The 16311-nt window shown below is 46.8% G+C and overlaps 1 long non-coding RNA gene across 1 annotated transcript; it reads left to right on the top strand.

The window, feature by feature from the left end:
• Window positions 1–3436: 3436 nt before the first annotated feature.
• On the top strand, window positions 3437–5193 carry LOC125629056 (uncharacterized). The gene is made up of 2 exons (XR_012664788.1): window positions 3437–4139; window positions 4318–5193. It is a non-coding gene; the product is annotated as an uncharacterized LOC125629056 (long non-coding RNA).
• The last annotated feature ends 11118 nt before the right edge of the window (window positions 5194–16311 follow it).

Here is a 16311-nt window from a genome sequence, read left to right as displayed (position 1 = left end):
CAAAATCATTCTGAATTCTAATTCTGTCCTCCAAAATGCTTGTAATCACTCCCAGTTTGGTATCCTTTGCAGACTTTACAAGTGTAATCTCTGTGCCATTATCCAAACCATCTATGAAGATATTGAATAGAACGAGACGCGGGACAGATCCCTGCAGGATCCCGTTCAATATGTCCTTGTAACTCAACTGTGAACCATTGATATCTATTGTATGAGTACAGTTTTCCAGCCAGTTGTGCACCTGCCTTATAGTAGGTTTGTCTAGGTGATATGTCTCTGGTTTGTTTATGAGAACGTTATGTGAGACAGTATCAGAACTCTTACTACAGTTGAGACATATCACATCTACTGCTTCTCCCCCATCCACAAGGCTTGTTATCCTATCAAAGAAGGATACTACTTTGGTTTGACATGATTTGTTATTAACAAGTCTATGTTGACTGCTACTTATTGCCTTATTTTCTCCAGGTGCTTACAAATTGCTTGTTTGATTATTTGTTCCATTATCTTTGCAGATACTGAAGTTAAGATGACTGGTTTATAATTCCCCAGGTTGCCCTTATTCCACTTTTTATAGATGGGCACTAGATTTGCCCATCTCCAGTCCTCTGGTATCTCTCCCATCCTCCACAAGTTCTCAGAAATAATCACTGATGGCTCAGAGATCTTTTCAGCCAGTTCCTTAAGTATTCTAGAATGTATTTCATCTGGCCTTGCCAACTTGAAGACATTTAACTTGTCTAAGTAATTCTTAATTTGTTCTTTTCCTATTTTAATGTCAGATCCTGCCCCATTTACACTGATGCTCACTATGTTAATGGCCCAATCACTTAACTTTTTTGGGGGTGAAAACTGAAAGGCATTTAACACTTCAGCTATTGCTGCATTTTCTGTTATTCTTGTCTATCTCTCCTTACTGAGTAATGGGCCTACCCTGTGTCCTTGGTCTTGCTTCTTATATATTTGTAAAATACTTTGTTACTCTTTATGACCCTACCAATTTTATTCTCATTTTCTGCCTTGGCCTTTCTAATTTGCTCCCTACATGCTTGTTTTTTTTTTCTTTTTAATATTTATCATTTGTGATTTAACCCAGTTTCTACTTTTTGCCTGACTTGCTTTTTGAGTTTCAGGTCATTGAAAACCTCCTAGTTGAGCAGGAGTGGCCTCTGACCATACTTCCTAATCTTCCTATACCTTGGGATAGTTTGCTCTTGTGCCCTTCATAATATCGCTCTAAAAAACTGCCAACTCTCCTAAATTCTTTCCCCCCATAGATTTGCTTTCCGGGGGATTTTACCTACCAATTCTCTGAGTTTTCAAGGGGACAGATCCTCAGCTCTTGTAAATTGGCATAGATCCATTGGAGTAAATGGGTGGTGAAGCTGTGAATGGATGGCTGTGTATCATTCCCATGACCTTCTACCGAGGATTCCCCTGAAGCAAAGAATTTCTTCCCACCCCCTCTCTGTCCCAGGGCAGAAGATGGCGCTAGAGGGCTCACCCTCCTACGCTGCAAACCCTGGTTAATTCCCACAGCCTGAGGTCCGGGCTGTCCTCAATGTCCCCAGCCCAACCCAGTTCACAGAGCTGCTGTTCCTCCCCGGGGCACACAATGAAACAGCAGCCTCTGTAGGCGGGGAATCCTTCCTCTTGAGAAGGCTGAAACCTGAGGGGAGGGAGAATTCTCATTTCCACTGGTCTCCTGAAAATCTTCCTCGGTTTGACTCTACCTCGGTATATTCCTCTGGAAGGGAGAGAAGAAACTGAGCTTACCATGGGCTCAGAGAGTGGAACTGCTCTTTGGAGCCTTCTCCTCACCTTTGTTTTTCTCTGTGAGTGAAACAATATTTTCTCATTCTAAAGGTAAAAAGATGCAGATTCTTAGAAGTCAGTGTGGGGCAAGATCTCCTAGCTCTTCTTCATTTCCTTGCCAGTAGGGATGGATGGATGGATGGATGGATGGATGGATGGATGGATGGATGGATGGATGGATGGATGGATGGATGGATCTATCTATCTATCTATCTATCTATCTATCTATCTATCTATCTATCTATCTATCTATCTATCTATCTATCTATCTATCTATCTATCTATCGCACCTGTAAGGAGAGAGGGGCCTGCCAATGGGACATATCTCAGCCTCTGATCTATTTGAACTGTAAAATCCTTTGGAGTTCTTTGTTAGCATTTCTTGTCCTGCTTTTTTTTAAGATTTGAGGAGTGAACAGAGAAAAATAAAGAGATGTTGATGGAAAGATCTGTATTTTGAATCTGTACAAATGTACAAAAAGGCAGATATAGGGGAGGAAAACAGAATGATGGATGGAGGCTGAAGAAAGAAAGAGGGATATAGCCATAGATCAGGGGTTCTCAAACTGGGGTTCAGGACCTCTCAGGGGATAAAGAGGTTATTACATGGGGGGAGAGGGGGAGGTGGTCACGAGCTGTCGGCCTCCACCCCAAACTCCACTTTGCCTCCAACATTTATAATGGTGTTAAATATACAAAAAAGTGTTTTTAATTTTTAAGGGGGGTCGCACTCAGAGGCTTGCTACGTGAAAGGGGTCACCACCACAAAAGTTTGAGAACCATTTCCATAGGTAAACAGGCAATATAACACTGTCATAACCTTCATGTTAACTCCTATTATTTTGTTTCCCTCCAGTCTCCTGCTGCAAAGCCCAAGTGGTTCAGAGCCCCGAGTGGCTGGTTACTGGGGAAGGGAAGGTCTCCACCATGTTCTGCTCTTTCACCAGCGCTTACCAAACCTTCCAGTGGTACCAGCAGCTCCCTGGGCAAGGGCCGACTCACCTGCTGACCACGAGCTCTAATGACAATGTCACTGTGGGGCGGTTCATAGGCGAGCGCCTGGAAAGTGGGAAACGCAGCTCTCTGCACATCACCGACTCCCATCTGCGGGACTCAGGCAGATATCTCTGCGCGGTGAATGCACAGTGACGCAGGCAGAGCTGGGCTCAGGGCAAAAACCCTCAGCCTCTGATAGGCAGCTTGGCGGAGGAGATGCAGGGGCAGATCCCCAGCAGGTGAAAAGCACCGTAACTCCATGGTAGCCAAGGGGACTCATCCTCAGCTGTTATAAATGGGCAGCGCACCAGTGGAGTCAATGGGGCCATATCGTAAGGCGAGGGGGACTGGAACCCAGGTCTGCAGATCCTGGGACAGCTGTGTGAATAGCAGCGTAAATCCGGAGTCGCTCCACATGTGTTTATTGAGGTGTCTAGATTACAAGAAATACGAGACACAAATTCATTTTCTTTCCTTTTCTTAGCATGGGATACTTTCTAAAGGACAAAGAAAAGGAGTACTTGTGGCACCTTAGAGACTAAATAATTTATTTGAGCATAAGCTTTCTTGAACTGTAGCTCAGGAAAGCGCATGCTCAAATAAATTGGTTAGTCTCTAAGGTGCCACAAGTACTCCTTTTCTGTTTACGAATACAGACTAACACGGCTGTTACTCTGAAAGCTTTCTAAAGGAAAGTTCATTACTAAATATTTCCGGTAGGAAAACATGTTCCCTTAAGGGAGCCGAATGCAAAATATCTCTGGCTTCAAAGCTGTAAAATCATCCTCGTTTCTATGGCAACAATAAACAAACAAAACTAACCTAGCCCCTGCCCCCACTCTCCTTCCTTCAGAAACCGCGACTCCTCTAGGAAAGTCGGAACAAAGTTTGCTGCTCCGACCGGAACGCTCCAGAAACGAGCGTGCTGTCTGGTGTTTCTGGACATCTAGTTCTCTCCCTCCCTCCCCCCGCTCAAGCCGCCCCCCCGCCCCCGCCCCCTCCCGGACCCTGCGAGACTTTCTAGCAGCTCAGCGGAAAGGCAGCTACCAACCAAGCTCGGAGAGATTTGATGCTTGACGCCAAGAATCACAATTTAATTCGGAGCGGAAGCAGCGTTCCCGGATTCCTTCAGCCCTCAGAAGACAGAGGTCGGCTTCCCTCTGCGAGGAAAGGACCTAATTCGTTTCTTTAGACATTGCTGGGGGCGGGTTGGTGCCTGAGTGGAGAGAAAACGGAGCCGCTCCGAGAAGAGGCGCAGAGACACCGAATCTTCATTGAGAGGATGCTTAAAACCCTGGTCTCCATGACTGCGCTGCTCCTTGTCTCCAGTGAGTCAGATTCCCACGTGGCATTTCTGGGCATTATTCCCCTCCCCCGTATTTATTAATTTTCACCTGTGTCCAGGTGTCCTTCTAGGAGACACTTCACGCTGCTGCTTCTGCTGCTGCCAGTTTCCCTGTTTGTGTCTGGGGGATTTTTCATGCTCTGGTTTTATTTTATTCCCAGGCGGAGCGGTGGACAGGAAGGTTTCTCAGTCTGCTGCGCTGTCCTTCCTGGCGGGGGGCAGGGCTGACCTCCCCTGTAACCACAGTGTCGCTGGCTACGAGAGAATTTTTTGGTACTCTCAGCGCCCCGGAGCTGCCCCTCGAGCTGTGATCTCTGGCTACAAGTCCGCGGAGACATCGGAGCGGTTTGAACTGTCGATTGACCCCCCCCCCCGGCCGGTCCGCCCCGCTGCGCATCACCGAGGTGGCGGTGGAGGACTCGGGGGTGTATTACTGCGCCGTGAGAGGCACAGAGAGAGGAAATGCAGGGCGAGCTGAACAAAAACCTCCCCGAGTCTGAGAGTCCTGGGCAGGAAGAGAAGGAAGCTCACACGGATAATCAAATTGCGGGCTGAGATCCTCAAAGGGGCCAGGAGAATGGACGCATGGAACTCCAGTGAGCAATAAGCGCCCAACTCCCTTAGGCTCCTTTGAAAATCTCAGCTTTGAACAATAGCATGTAGAAGTTCATGACTGTATCCAAAGTGACCCAGATAATTGCAAGCCTAATTTCTATGGTCTTCCAATTAAAAAAAGTCTCCGAAGGGTCAAATTTTCAAAGGTATTTAGGGACCTAAAGATCCAGAGAGGCACCTGGAGAGGCTTTAGGCTCCCAAATGCTGTTTTGACCAGAGCATCTAGTCAAAGTCTGGGGCCCTGTGGACCTACCTGTTGTGATAACAGGGTTATCAGGGACCATCTACTCTAACCCGCTGCCTACGTGCAGGATTTGCATGGTTGGTAACCGATATTTATTTGCTGCGTTTTTAGTGATTGACCAGGAACGTACAAATTTCTGCAGCTTTCAAAGCAGAGGGAATAAAACAGAAGGAAACAGCTTCTCTTGCTAACAGCGCGCTTCCGCCAGCGCTGGCTTTTCCCTGGAAACCGCTGTGCACACAGGCTGCTGCTTGACTTTCGCTCTCCTCTCTGTTCATGTCTGTTTCCCGTTTCTCAGAGTTCCCTCCCCCCTCCCCCGGCATCATTTCAGAGAAATTCAGGGTGGGGAGGGCTGTGTCATCAAACAGAACATTCGGTGTGATTATAGTATATCCTGCCACGACTGGGGAGGGGGAGAAATGGAGCACCTAGACCTAGGGAAACTTTTGGAGGAGGCAAGCCAAGGTTCTGGGGAAAATTGGTCCCTCTTCTCCGATCGCAAATGAGCCGCACTGAACTCCCCTCTTGTCATAAATATAAAGGGAAGGGTAAACCCCTTTGAAATCCCTCCTGGCCAGGGGAAAGCTCCTCTCACCTGTAAAGGGTTAAGAAGCTAAAGGTAACCTCGCTGGCACCTGACCAAAATGACCAATGAGGAGACAAGATACTTTCAAAAGCTGGGAGCAGGGAGAGAAACAAAAGGGTTTGGGTCTGTCTGTGTGCTGTTCTTGCCAGGGACAGAACAGGAATGGAGTCTTAGAACTTTTAGTAAGTAATCTAGCTAGGTATGTGTTAGATTATGATTTCTTTAAATGGCTGAGAAAAGCATTGTGCTGAATAGAATAACTATTTCTGTCTGTGTATCTTTTTTGTAACTTAAGGTTTTGCCTAGAGGGGTTCTCTATGTTTTTTGAATCTAATTACCCTGTAAGATATCTACCATCCTGATTTTACAGGGGGGATTTCTTTATTTCTATTTACTTCTATTTTTTATTAAAAGTCTTCTTGTAAAAACTGAATGCTTTTTCATTGTTCTCAGATCCAAGGGTTTGGGTCTGTGGTCACCTATGCAAATTGGTGAGGCTTTTTATCCAACATTTCCCAGGAAAGGGGGGGTGCAAGTGTTGGGAGGATTGTTCATTGTTCTTAAGATCCAAGGGTCTGGGTCTGTAGTCACCTAGGCAAATTGGTGAGGCTTTTTACCAAACCTTGTCCAGGAAGTGGGGTGCAAGGTTTTGGGGAAGTATTTTGGGGGGAAAGACGCGTCCAAACAGCTCTTCCCCAGTAACCAGTATTAGTTTGGTGGTGGTAGCAGCCATTCCAAGGATAACGGGTGTAATATTTTGTACCTTGGGGAAGTTTTGACCTAAGCTGGTAAAGATAAGCTTAGGAGGTTTTTCATGCAGGTCCCCACATCTGTACCCTAGAGTTCAGAGTGGGGGAGGAACCTTGACACCTCTGTTTACAATACCCAGTGGAACTCACCCCACCCCCACCTTGGGCAGATGCTATTCGGTTTTGTTTTAGGTGTGCGGTCTCTTAAGCCTTTCTTAAAACGATCTTACCTGAAGGGCACGTTCACATATCAGTTTGCACGAGGGTTTAACTCAACCCCCTAACAAGGTTTTTCCCAGTTTATAAGGACGCCGTTCCATCTTTGGAACATGGGACTTAGACTTTAAGTCATGAAGGCACTGTTGAAAATGTTACCCCCAAGCCCCAAAGGTGTAGCTGCACCTGCAGCGATGTAATTCCAGAGCAGCTCTGTTGCTGCGGCGGAGTGACTCTGGAGCTACTCCAGGTACGTGAGCGAGGGCCCAGTTTCACCCCTTTATTCTGTGTATGGCTCTCAGAAAGGGCCTTGATACAAGAACACAAGAGTGACCCTCTTCTACCCAGCCCCATCACCCACCCAACCAAAATTCTTCTTCTGCTATTATATTATTAATCGTTAGCATCCCTAAAACAAATGCACGTGAGACAAACAGAAAGGATATTAATACAACCAAAACCTCTGACCCTCCAAGCAGAACTGCTACACTTCACATGGTAAGAGCTCTGAAGTCCTCTAAGGACGTTGCTGCTGCCGCTATCCATAAGGTGTGGAAGTCATTCCCATACGAGGCGGTGGGCAGAAGCAAGATAAACCCATAAAAACAAAGAGAGAGAGAAAATATTTTAATAGCCATGTTATAGCATGGTAAATCCTTATCTCTTAATAAACTGGATTTTTTTAAAAAATATTTTTTCTAATTAATTATATTAGCCCGTTTTATAGCAATGTTGAAACCCTAATTACAGTCACTCCATGCAAATGTTCAGCTCCCCTCTCTCAGCAGTTCACCGGGTTGCCCGGCAGAGGGCACTGCGGAACCAGCAGGAATGTCCCCTGTATAGACATGATGACACACGGAGCTATTTCACCCCCCTGGCTCTTCATTCGTGAGGCCACCTGCCTCCTCGCAGGGGCGGCGAGGAAATCCTGAAGGCAGCTACGACCAAACAGAAAGGGGGGAGGGGGTAAATTGGCAGCGGGAGGCGCTCACCACCCCAGCTCCCGCGGAAGCACGGCTTCCCTACTTTTAAATCTCCGGCCCTCAGGAGAGCCAGCGTTGGTTTGCAGCTGCAAGAAAAGGAGAAAGCGGACAACTCGTGGGACTGGTCAGAGAGGAGCGAGGAAGCTCCCGGCAGACGAGGACCAGAGACCCCGAGAGGATGTTAACAATCCAGTTCTCGCTGGTTGCGATGACTTTAGTATTCAGTGAGTTGGATTTCCTATTTCATTTCTGAATGTCTCTCCCCATGATCTCGTCCTTCAAATATAAACAATAATTCTCAGCTAAAATAATCTCACTCTTTTCTCTGTCTCCGCACATCTCTTTCCACTATCCATCCATCCATGCATCCTTCCCACAGCAGCACCTCTCTCCCTCAATCTCTCCTTCCCTCTCTCTCTCTCTCCTTTTACGGTCCTAAATCCCCTACATTCCGTGAGCGTCTGAACATTTTCAAAGTCGCCTGACTTGAATCTACTCACGATGCGCCAGAATCCCTTGGGTGGCTTTGAAAAAATCTCGGCTGTCACATCCTTCACGCCAACGAGGATTTATTTTTTCCCCTCCAGAAGGGGCCACTGGAGTGTCGGTGATGCAGACGCAAGGCCCCATGACCGTGTCCGAGGGAGGAAGTTTGAGGCTCAATTGTAGCTATGATGATGCCGCAGTGTATGCCGTCTTCTGGTACGTGCAATTCCCCAGCCAGCCCCCCCGGCTCTTCCTGAGGGACCTGGGAAAGGAGGACTCGGATGAAGGGATCAGAAAATCCTTCAATGCCACCCATGAGAAAAAGCACAAATCCTTCCACCTGTGGAAACCGGCCAGTGAAGTGCGCGACTCCGCGACCTATTACTGCGCCGCGAGCGACACAGTGACACGGACCGGCAGGAAGCTGAGCAAAAACCGCGCAGGGTCTGTGCTGAGCAGCGGGAAGGAGGGCACCGGGGTCTGGGGGGGGCGGGGAAAGGGAGGAATGGTGCAACCACAGAACTTGGATCAGATCTCTCTGGTCACCGGCTAGCTCTGGGCTTCACCGGCTTGATCCAGTCCAGGGCTTCACCTTTTTTTAGACATTATACGGAATAGCATGAAACAAAATTAGCGTAACACCGATAAAGTCAGACAAACACACACACAAACGCTACCGAGATCATGAGGGGAAAGTTCATAGTCTACAGGGAAACTGGCACTTTGGGGTGGAGGAATATATAAGTGTCGAGTAGAGAAAAATCGACCCATAGACAGACAGACAGACAGCAACATCCTTCTCCGGCACTAATGCTGCGGGGGGAGCTGGTTTATTGGCCGAGCACCCCAATCTCATTCCGTTTGAATAACTCCCCACTGTTTGGCGGGAGTTGAAAGTAAATCAGTGAGATTTCGCTGCAGCGGCCTGAACGCCTGATAAAAATCGGTGATTTGCACCGTCGAGACCGGAGTTAACCTGTGTCACAGCCGGCGGTTCCCAAGCGCAGAGAGAGGAGCCACGAGCCACAGGCAAGGCATCATTGCACGACTTTGGTTTCTACCGCCCTGCCAAAGCGTCTTGGGGCTGTAGCTGAAAGGAAAAGGCCAGAGCTCCCGTCTCTCTGACTGTCTCGGGGGCTGGTGAGAGACAAAAAGGGCAGCTCCCTCCCTGCAGGCACCGTTGTTAATGTTTCGCAGTGGAGTGTGGCTTCTACATTTCGACACAGACACATCGCGGACACAGGAGGGCTGCAACAGCCCCCGTGTTAGCCACTGTGCTGATTGTTATCAGTGAGTAAAATAACAGTTTCCCTCAACCTCTGTCTTCCCCAACCCCCCTCTCTCCTCCACCCTACATCCCCCCACCTCACCAAATGCACCCCCCATCTCTCCTCATACACACTCTTCTTCTTCTGTCTCTCGATCCAGCCACACCTCTCTCTCCTTCCCCCAGCATTCTCCCCCTCACTGGCACTTCGAAACTCCCGGGGCAGCCACTGGATGGGGGCTGGCGAAAGGGGATTTAACCCTAGGGTCCCTCGGAAGTTTCGCGCCAACCGAATCAATTCTCTTGCTGGTTTTCGCTCCTAGTGGCCCCGGGGAGAGCCAAAATTCAGCAGCCGGGCTCCGCAGAAGCTTTGGAGGGAGTCGAACTGGACCGCACGTGTTCTCACCTCACCACCAAGGCGACTGACAGCACAGTCTGGTACCGGCAGCTCCCGAACACGGGACCCCAGTTTGTAGTTATCGGATACAAGGAAACCACGAAGACCCCCGAGCCGGCGGGAGCCCCGCACATCTCCGCCGACAGAGAGTGTCCAGCACCCTGGCCCTGCGCCCTGTGAGGCTGGGAGACGCTGCGGTGTATTTCTGTGCTCGGAGGGACACAGTGGGACAGTCAGGGGCGGCCCCACTACATGGCAACGGGAGAGCTTCTCCCTTCCACATAGCCACTGCCTCGTGGGAGGTGGGTTACCTGTGCCAACAGGAGAGAGCTTAGGGCACGTCTTCAGTGAAGTGCTACGGCAGCGCCGCTGCAGCCCTTTAGGTGTGGACAAGCCCAGAGGGATCAGGCTGCTGGAAACCTCTCGTTCACTGGTTCTCCACCAGGAGCCCAGGGCCCCCTGGAGGGGAGGGAGCAAGCCAGTTTCAGGGGGTGCCCATGCAGGGCAGAAACCCCAAAACCCACCGCATGGGGCTGAAGCCCCGGCCCCGGCCCTGCCACCCGGTCTGAACCTGAAGCCTGAGCAATGTAGCTTCATGGGACACCCTGAGGCCCCAAGAAAGTGCCCTGCTTGCTACCCCATAACATAGGTCCTGGGTTTATACAGAAAACGAGTTGTCGAGGCACTGGTCGGCTGTGGAGTTTTTATACGTGTGTGTGTGGGCGGGGGGAGGGACGGGGGGCTGAGAAAGAACAAGGTTGAGACCCTCTGTTCTAGTTCAGACTGGGCATGTTCAAAAGCTCACCGCCTATATCCGTACAGTCCCTCTCGCAGTGACGGTCTAATTGACATGGTCACCGCTGTACTTGTAACATTACCGCTACTTGCCTCTCCCCAGGTTGCTCTCTTCAGAGTAGACTGTACACATGAGTTATTGCCCGGCCCACATGCACAAATCCAGGTTCTCTCACCCCCTCACCCCCCTCCAAAAAACACACACACAAACTCACTATCCTGCTGGTAATAGCTCATCCAAAGTGACCACTCTCCAAGTTTAAATCCAAGTTTAACCAGAACGTCTGGGGGCGGGGGGGGGGGGGGGGAAGGAATAAACAAGGGGAAATAGGTTACTTTTTATAATGAATCAACCATTCCCAGTCTCTATTCAAGCCTAAGTTAATTGTATCCAATTTGCAAATTAATTCCAATTCAGCAGTCTCTCGTTGGAGTCTGTTTTCGAAGCTTTTTTTTGAAGGATAGTCACTTTGAGATCAAAAATCGAGTGACCAGAGAATTAAAGTGTTCTCCGACTGGTTTATGAATGTTATAATTCTTGACATCTGATTTGTGTCCATTTATTCTTTTACGTAGAGACTGTCCAGTTTGACCAATGTACATGGCAGAGGGGCATTGCTGGCACATGATGGCATATATCACATTGGTGGATGTGCAGGTGAACGAGCCTCTGATAGTGTGGCTGATGTGATTAGGCCCTGTGATGGTGTCCCCTGAATAGATATGTGGGCACAGTTGGCAAGGGGCTTTCTTGCAAGGATAGGTTCCTGGGTTAGTGGTTCTGTTGTGTGAAGTGTTACTCTTCTGTAGAAAGAAAAAGAGTGCTTGTGGCACCTTAGAGACTAACCAATTTATTTCAGAATAAGCTTTCGTGAGCTACAGCTCACTTCATCGGAGGCATTCAGTGGAAAATACAGTGGGGAGATTTATATACACAGAGAACATGAAACAATGGGTGTTACCATACACACTGTAAGGAGAGTGATCACTTAAGATAAGCTATTACCAGCAGGAGAGCAGGGAGGGGGGAGAGAAAAACTTTTGTAGTGATAATCAAGGTGGGCCATTTCCAGCAGTTAACAAGAACGTCTGAGGAACAGGTTTCAGAGTTCAGAGGAACAGCCGTGTTAGTCTGTATTCGCAAAAAGAAAAGGAGTACTTGTGGCACCTTAGAGACTAACCAATTTATTGGAGCATGAGCTTTCGTGAGCTACAGCTCACTTCATCGGATGCATACTGTGGAAACTGCAGCAGACTTTATATACACACAGAGAATATGAAACAATACCTCCTCTCACCCCACTGTCCTGCTGGTAATAGCTTATCTAAAGTGATCATCAAGTTGGGCCATTTCCAGCACAATTTACATTGGTCAAACTGGAAAGTCTCTAGGTAAAAGAATAAATGGACACAAATCAGATGTCAAGAATTATAACATTCATAAACCAGTCGGAGAACACTTCAATCTCTCTGGTCACGCAATCACAGACATGAAGGTCGCTATCTTAAAACAAAAAAACTTCAAATCCAGACTCCAGCGAGAAACTGCTGAATTGGAATTCATTTGCAAATTGGATACTATTAATTTAGGCTTAAATAGAGACTGGGAGTGGCTAAGTCATTATGCAAGGTAGCCTGTTTCCTCTTGTTTTTTCCTACCCCCCCCCCCCCCACCCCCAGACGTTCTGGTTAAACTTGGATTTAAACTTGGAGAGTGGTCACTTTGGATGAGCTATTACCAGCAGGATAGTGAGTTTGTGTGTGTGTTTTTTGGAGGGGGGTGAGGGGGTGAGAGAACCTGGATTTGTGCAGGAAATGGCCCACCTTGATTATCATGCACATTGTGTAGAGAGTTGTCACTTTGGATGGGCTATTACCAGCAGGAGAGTGAGTTTGTGTGTGGGGGGGGTGGAGGGTGAGAAAACCTGGATTTGTGCTGGAAATGGCCCAACTTGATGATCACTTTAGATAAGCTATTACCAGCAGGACAGTGGGGTGGGAGGAGGTATTGTTTCATATTCTCTGTGTATATATAAAGTCTGCTGCAGTTTCCACGGTATACATCTGATGAAGTGAGCTGAATCTCACGAAAGCTCATGCTCCAATAAATTGGTTAGTCTCTAAGGTGCCACAAGTACTCCTTTTCTTTTTGTCTGAGGAACAGTGTGGGGTGTGGGGGGGGGGGGGAATAAACATGGGGAAATAGTTTTACTTTGTGTAACGACACATCCACTCAAGGTCTGTATTCAAGCCTAAATTAATTGTATCCAGTTTGCAAATTAATTCCAATTCAACAGTCCCTGGTTGGAGTCTGTTTTTGAAGTTTTTTTTGTTGAAGAATTGTCACTTTTAGGTCTCTAATCGAGTGACCAGAGAGATTGAAATGTTCTCCGACTGGTTTTTGAATGTTATAATTCTTGACATCTGATTTGTGTCCATTTATTCTTTTACGTAGAGACTGTCCAGTTTGACCAATGTACATGGCAGAAGGGCATTGCTGGCACATGATGGCATATATCACATTGGTAGATGTACAGGTGAACGAGCCTCTGATAGTGTGGCTGATGTGATTAGGCCCTATGATGGTGTCCCCCTGAATAGATATGTGGACACAGTTGGCAACGGGCTTTGTTGCAAGAATAGGTTCCTGACTTAGTGTTTTTTTTGTGTGGTGTGTGGTTGCTGGTGAGTATTTGCTTAAAGTTGGGGGGCTGTCTGTAGGAAAGGACTGGTTTGTCTCCCAAGATCTGTGAGAGTGATGGGTTGTCCTTCAGGATAGCTTGTAGATCCTTGATGATGCGTTGGAGAGATTTTAGCTGGGCCCAACAAAGAAAATAACAGAACGCCACTAGCCATCACCTTCAGCCCCCAACTAAAACCTCTCCACTTCAATCTCTCTGGTCACTCAATTAGAGACCTAAAAGTGACAATTCTTCAACAAAAAATCTTCAAAAACAGACTCCTACGAGAGACTGCTGAATTGGAATTAATTTGCAAACTGGATACAATTAACTTAGGCTTGAATAGAGACTGGGAGTGGATGGGTCATTACACAAAGTAAAACTATTTCCCCATGTTTATTCCCCCTCCCACCCCCCACTGTTCCTCAGACGTTCCTGTTAACTGCTGGAAATGGCCCACCTTGATTATCACTACAAAAGGTTTTCTCCCCCGCTCCCCGCTCGTAATAGCTCATCTTAAGTGATCACTCTCCTTACAGTGTGTATGGTAACACCCATTCTTTCATGTTCTCTGTGCATATAAATCTCCCCACTGTATTTTCCACTGAATGCATCGGATGAAGTGAGCTGTAGCTCACGAAAGCTTATGCTGAAATAAATTGGTTAGTCTCTAAGGTGCCACTAGTCCTCCTTTTCTTTTTGCGAATACAGACTAACACGGCTGCTCCTCTGAAACCTGTCTAAATGGTCTTGCAAATTATGTGGCTTCATGCTCCATCTGAGTCTCTGATCAGAGTGTCACAGGGTGTGTGGAGAGCTGGAGCAGCGGGCCAGAAACAGAAAACAGAAAATCCAGATAACACCGATGCATAAAGAATGAAAAGGGAAATAAACTCAGACCAGAAAAGCAGACTAATGAAAGTTCAAACTAAAAACTGAGCCTAAAAATGCCATGCAAGCATACAGACAGAGAGAGAGACTAATATATAGATCAAATTATATAGATCTCAGAAATGGATACAAGGGGGAATGAAGAAAAAAGGGGTTTGCAATCATGTCACAGGGTATTCAGAGTGAAAATTAGTAAAAAAAAAATTCTGGATATCTAAAAGTGCTCATCAGCCAAGTTTGTCTTTTCCTTTCTTTTTTTTTCCCCTTCACATTTTTCTACCTTGTCCTAGTATTTCTGTTCTTTCAAAAAGAGGAGTTTATGATACATTAAAGGAGGGGAAAGGTTTATTTAAAAAGCCACTTTGCTTTCATATATCCCCAGCAAAAGGTCTCTGCTGTGCTCAACACCAAATTGCATAACAAAAACATAGACTGGCAAAAATAAATGTCTTGCTTTTAGCTGTAGCATTCACTGACAGAAAAAGAAAAAGAAAAAAGAGAAACAAGCAAGTTGTGTTGCACTTTTGTGAAAGCAACGCCCACACCCCTCTTATGTACACTCTTGCTAGCCTCATTTATCTGGGATAATCACAAGGAAGAAGAATCCCAGGGAATAATTGCTCCCCTTTGTGTGTGTATTTGTGTAAGGGTTATAGACACCTGCCTAAAAAGACTCCAGGGAATAAATTGTTAATGCCACCTATGAGGAACAGGAAAACCTGAACAAAATGTTACCTACGGTGCCCATGAAGGACATTGAAACAGTTGAAGGGGGTGGGGTAGGGTAGGACTTGTTATTTATAGTATAATATGCCCCTCGAGTATATGTTTGAGAAGTGTGTGGCTACTCAAACTAGCCACCATATTTTGTATAGTGCAAGACTGGAGCCTTTCCATTGTAGCTAGGGAGCACTTTGTTCATATGGCAGGTTGGTGCTGGATTCTCTTACCTAAGTATCTCACTCCCACGTGTGTGTGTGTGTGTGTGTGTGTGTGTGTGTGTTGGGAGCGGAAGATGGGGTACACTTCAGTGGGTGCAGGGGAAAGGGGTGACCAGGGAGAACAAAAAGAGATGAATAAAGCATTTAGGGCCAAATTTACAGAAACATCTCTGTGCACCTAATTATTTACGCGTGCGACTAGTGAGAGGTGGTACTTTGTAAAACTTCTAAGAAACACAAACTATCTTTGAAGGCCACCCTCATCTCTTGCATCGGTAAAATACTCTCTCTGTGAGAAAGGCTCGTTTACTGGCAAAGGTTTGAGACTATTTACAGCAGCCATTGCCCCTTTGTGAACACATTTTGCCACTTGGGGGCGGTGTGGTGCTAGATAAATAATACAAGTAACAGCCCATTCTTCTGTCCCCTGTTCTCTCGCCGCCCCTGGCAGCCTGGCCCCCTTTGCCTTTCAGACTTTCCCATTTCTGACAGTACCACTGAGGAGGATTGACAGAGCAGAGAGAATTTGGGTCACGCTCTTCCGACAGCTTCTGCTCAGAGACACAACATTCATTTTAAGGCACATTTTTAAGGACAGAATTTTTGCCTTCCCTAAACGGGAGCTACTAGGCACGAAGACAAATCCATTCTTGCTGGATTATGAAATTAGCTGTGTTTAGTCAAAGAACGATTAAGCCAAGGATGTCTGCAATTTGGCTCTCCGCTGTTACAGTCTTAGCTTTTCTAGGTGAGGAACGTTCTAGTTCTCATCTTCATCACATTCTGTCGGACCACGTCTGTATCCTGTCTTCATAGTTTGTTTTGTTTGAGTGCCTAAGATCACAAAGTGCTCAGCTCTGATTGTATAAAACATGCTTATACCGTCTGTAGAACGTCAATGATCTCTATTATATCTGAGCATAACTATAATGTATCTATTCTATCTGATTGCATGTGTTGTGTTTCTGTTGTCTCTGAGTGTCAATATTCTCTATTACACCCCAGTCTAAATATGATGTTGCTGATGTTATCTGATTGTTACCATTTATGTTTGCATGGTCTCTCCGTGCAGACTTTGGATTTCTGGCTTTTTGTTTGTTTGTTTATTTAGTGAAACTTCTGCGTTTCTGTGATATCTGTTTGTCATGTTCTCTCGGAGTGTCTCAGCTCCGGTTCTGGTCTATCTGAGCGTGTCTGTTTTCTGCTCTGTTCCTCCCACAGCGGGCACCGATGGAGCAGACTCAGTGACCCAACCTGAAGACACCGTTATCATCTCCCAAGGAGACCGGGTGCGTCTGAAT

The sequence above is a fragment of the Caretta caretta genome, chromosome 13 (assembly GCF_965140235.1).
Source record: "Caretta caretta isolate rCarCar2 chromosome 13, rCarCar1.hap1, whole genome shotgun sequence".
Classification (NCBI taxonomy): domain Eukaryota; kingdom Metazoa; phylum Chordata; order Testudines; family Cheloniidae; genus Caretta; species Caretta caretta.
Note: the sequence above shows the minus strand (reverse complement) of the source record. Positions and strands in the feature narration are given on the sequence as shown.